This window comes from Chrysochloris asiatica, unplaced genomic scaffold, assembly GCF_000296735.1.
Source record: "Chrysochloris asiatica unplaced genomic scaffold, ChrAsi1.0 scaffold00040, whole genome shotgun sequence".
NCBI lineage: Eukaryota > Metazoa > Chordata > Mammalia > Afrosoricida > Chrysochloridae > Chrysochloris > Chrysochloris asiatica.
The window spans coordinates 3718587-3723585 of record NW_006408558.1 but is presented as its reverse complement, the minus strand read 5'-3'; the positions used below and the strand labels follow the sequence as shown (position 1 = coordinate 3723585).

Here is a 4999-nt window from a genome sequence, read left to right as displayed (position 1 = left end):
TGGATGTATAAATGTCACCAGTTGGGAGCAGAGGAAAATCAGTCAGGGGTGGAGACACCAATTGTGAGTTTATTTCCTTAACAAACTCCTGGTGTTGTGGCGCTGTGGGTTAATGCGCTAGATTGCGAGATCGGTTTGAACTGCAAGGCCAGTGGTTCAAGATCACCAGCTGCTCCTTGGAAACCCTATACAGGGTCACTATGAGTTGGAACCGACTCAGGTACTTAACAACAACAATCCTTGACATAAGAAAAAACAACAACAAAACAATCACAGAACAATGTTGCCATCAAGTTGGCTTTATTCATGGTGACCCCATATATTGAAGAGTACTGTGAAACTCTTCAAAGGGTCTTCAAGGCTATGACTTTCCAGAAGCACATTGCTTCAAACCTCCAGCTTTCCAGTTAGGAGTCAAGAGCTCAACATTTTATGCCATATTTACATATTTCTTAAATAGTCTTAAGAATATCATCAAGTGTTAACTTTGAAACTATATCTCTAGGGTCTTGTTTTTGCTAATTCCTTGTCTTCAAACCTGGCAGTTGTTGTTGTTAAGTGCCATCGAGTTCCAACTCAGACTGACCCAGTATAGGGTTTCCAAGGAGTGGCTGATAGGTTTGAACTGACCTTTGCCTGTTCTCATGATTTTGAGAATATTCCATATCTCTTGATGTTGTTGTTACGTACCATCCAGTCGATTCTACCTCTTAGCAACCCTATGTACAGTAGAATGCAACACTGTCCAGTCGTGTAATCTTTCTTATATTTGAGCTCTACATTTGTTTGTTTGTTTTTGCTAATAGGACAATAACGTACACTTTAATTCGTGGTTACATAGTTGACTGAAAAAATGCAGTTTAACCTCGAAGTTTTTCTTTCCACTAATCAAAACGTGAGTTGATTTTTTATATAACTGTGATTCTGTCTCCAGCTTGAATTCAAATCTCCTGGCTGCTGTCCTTGAAAATCATATAATGCTGTCACTTCTGTATGATGCTGTGAATTACCAATCCTCTCATGATATCTAGGAAGTCCAGGGTTGAGCTTATATTCATTTCTTTTGCTATTAGAGCCAGAGTTCAACTGGATGATGCAGATGATGGCTGCGGCCTTGATGATAGTTTTGGGGGTGTTACTTTAGCAAAAGCTTTCCTCTGTTCCATTTCTACTTTTCTTGCATTCATTCATTGTTCTTCCTTCTCATGCTTTTCAGTAAAGTAATCAAGAATTCAATAAAGATCTTGTACTCAAGCTGGTCATGGTGTACCTCCAAACAAAGTGATTTAAGTTCGAATATCTTGACAATAAAAATTTCTGTTAGTTTCTTTTCTTTCAAACAAACAGCTACCTTCTCAAGATATGCCAGCAAATAGTCCTCTTGATTTACAACATGAAAAGATTACAGCATTGTTGCAACCACTGTGTTCATTCATCTTGTTGAGGGGCTTCCTCTTTTTCTGCAACCCTCAATTTCACCAAGCATGATGCTCTTCTCCATGGACTGGTCCCTCCTGATAACATGCCTAAAATACATGAGACACATTCTCTCCATGTTTACTTAGAAGGAACTTTCTGGCTGTACTTCTTCCAAGACAGATTTGTTTGTTCTTCTGACAGTCCATGGTATATTCAATGCTCTTCTTCCAAACCATAATTCGAATGAGTCAATTCGTCTTCAGTCTTCTTTATTCATTGGCCAACTTTCACATGGATATTAAGCAATTGAAAATAACATAGTTTAAATCAGGCACACCCTAGTCCTCAAAATGACATCTTTGCTCTTTTAACACTTTTAAGAGGTCTTTTGAGGTGGATTTGTCCAATGTAATGTATCGTTTGATTTTTTTTTTTTGGACTACTGCTTTCATGAGTGTTGATTGTGGGTCCAAGTAAAATGAAATTCTTGACAACTTTAATCTTTTCTTCATTTATCATGATGTTGCTTGTTACTCCAATTGTAAGGGTTTTTGTTTTCTTAAAGTTGAGTTGTAATCCATACTGAAGACTAAGTTTTAATCTTCATCAGTAAGTGCTTCAAGTACTCTTCTCTTTCAGTTAGTAAAGTTGTGTTACCTGCTTTTCGCAGGTTGTTAATGAGTCCTTCTCCAATCCTAATACCGTATTTTCTTGCACATAGTACAGTTTCTCTGATTATTTGTCAGCATTCAGATTGAATAAGTATGGTGAGACTATACAACTCTGACACACATTCTTCCTGATTTTAAACCATGCCATATCACCTTGTTTTGTTTGAAAGACTGCCTCTTCACTTATGAACAGGTTCCACATGAGCATAATTAAATGTTCTGGAATTCCCATTCTTTGCAATATTATCCATAGTTTATTATGATCCACACAGTTGAATGACTTTGTATAGTGAATAAAACACAAGCAACCTTTTTTTCTCGTATTCTCTGCTTTTAGCCAAGATCTATCTGATGTCAACATTGATATCCCTCATTCTACATCCTCTTCTGAATCTGGCTTGAATTTCTTGCCGTTCCACATCGACTCCACTGTAAATCCTGTCAGCTCTACCGTTGAGATATATTCAGTATCTGGTTCCTTCTTATTGTGTATACTGCCACAATCCTAACTGCATGGCCAGCCTGCTCTCTATGGAGCACCTGGAGAGACCCTTATTGAACATAAATCAAATTATATCACCCTCTGTTGCTTCAGAATCCCTGGGTGGTATGAAGGATTAAGTTCTTGACTACTTTTGGAAAGGTTAGCAGTTCAAAACCACCAATAGGTGCCCAGGAAGACAGTATTGATGATCTGTTTCTGAGAACTCACAGCCTGAAAACTCCATGGAGTAGTTTTACTGTGTACACATGAAGTTACTGTGAGGCAGAAGTGATTCTATGGTACCAAACGACTTCAACCTTCAAAGACTTCTCATTTCAATGAACATAAAACAAAACAAGATGCACACACAAGACAGAACTCCAAAGTCGTAGAGTGTGTTTCCCAGGAAATAGACTCAGAGACCCTGAATAGGAAGTGTACTGAGGAGTACTCTGGGGAACAGCACCCATAGGGAAGAGTGGGAACTACTTGAACTGTGCTGCAGTTAACAACAGGAGCCTCATCTGGTCCTGTGGGGATCTCTGGAGCTGGCATGCTGCTGAGAAATGTCCCACTTACCCTTCCTTCACCAGTCAATGGATGGATCCAAGGAGGAAGTGTAAATTTGGGTAGGGCAGCCTCCTTTGGCATACAGTGGGTAGAGAGGGCCTCCACTATTTGTCACCATCAGGCAACATTTTTAGCACCTGGAGCAATAAGTGTCTTGGTCCTCAATGAGGTATCTGGATGGTAGGTAACAGTACTCATTACACGAGAGGGCTTCAAAAAGTTTGTGGAAGAATTCCACTGTATTTTAATTCCATTTTTCCATGAACTTTTTGAAGCCTCCTCATACGTGATCTGACCCATCTCCACCACCACATGTATGACCTCATTTCTACTATTTTCCTTTGACTTTCTTCCTTTACTGCAGCCATATTCTCCTCACCATGGACTGCCAGAGGAACAAACCAATCTGTGCTGGGCGAAGTACAGCCAGAATGCTCCTTAGAAGCTATAAAGGCCAGATTTCATCTCTCATACTTTGGACATATTATCAGGAGGGGCCAGTCCCTGGAGAATGACATTATGCTTGGTAAAGTGGAGGAACAGTGAAAAAGAGGAAGACCGCCAATGAGACGGATTAGCGCAGTGACAGCAGCAATGAGGGCTCAAGCTTTACAACATATGTGAGGATGATGCAGAACTGGGCAGTGTTTCATTCTGTTGTGCAGACGGTCGCTATGAGTCAGTACTGACTCAATGATATCTGATAACAACAACAACTTCCATCAGATAATGCTTGAACATGGTCAGGCAGGCATGCTTCTATTTTAGGAATTCTGTACTTATTAGCCCAATGACTGACCTCCCTTCTAGTCTGTTCACATGTTACCTTATTATAGACCACACCCCCTGATTGGCAGAAAATGACACACTCAGCCCCAAATTATAAATCCCATCAGCTTGCTTCTCTTCATTTAATGTATCTCTACCTGCGACATTATACATATGCGCATACATACATTTATATGCATATGTACAAGGGGCTTCTAAAAGTTCATGGAAAAATTCCAATATCTTTAATTCCATTTTTCCATGAACAATTTGAAGCCACCTTGTATACTCTTACATTGGACAAGCTTCAATTGAAATAAATAGATATTCATCTGAAGGCAAAAATCATGTTGTTATCATTATTAATTCAGAAGAGTTTTCAATTAAGTATTATCAACATCATTGCCTTTGGCTGTGATATGAATGCTGGAGCTCATAGTAATATTGAAGGCAGAATGGTTTTTCTCAGTGAAGACGAAATGAAATTTCAGATAATCAGAACACCACACTCTAAACTCTTTTATCAATACATGTTACTTTTATCCTCACTTATAGGAGAAGGAGATATATGATAGTCAAGCATATCAAATGATTTATTTCATTGGTGTCATTTCCAGGGCTCTTCTGGGGTCTGTGTACAGCTTGCTCAATATTCTATGATTACATTGTCTGCAGTTCAGTCCATTGAACCCCCAAACAGGTCCATTGCCATTGAGTCGATTGTGATTCATAGTAGCCTTATAGATGGAATCAAACTAACTGTGAGATTCGAAGTCTGTGATTTTTATAGAAGCAGACGGCCACATCTTTCTCCTTTGGAGCAACCAGTGGGTTTGAACTACTGACCTTTTGATTGTCAGCCAAATACTTAACCAGTACACCACCTGGGCTCCTTCATACAGTAAATATTCCTATTCAAAAGTATGACCTTGCACTTCTTGAAGAAGATTCTTCATCATCAAAGAATGATAAAATTATGTTCATTACATGAAAAAATGAACTACTTAATACATTTCCTAAAGATCTCGGTGATAATTGTATAAAGGCTTTTTGTTTTTTTATTGGGTGGGAGGTTTAATTGGATGAT

General features: G+C 38.9%; 1 pseudogene; it reads right to left on the bottom strand.

Moving 5' to 3' along the window:
* Positions 1-822: 822 nt before the first annotated feature.
* LOC102822551 lies at positions 823-4086 on the bottom strand (annotated as a pseudogene).
* Positions 4087-4999: the final 913 nt, after the last annotated feature.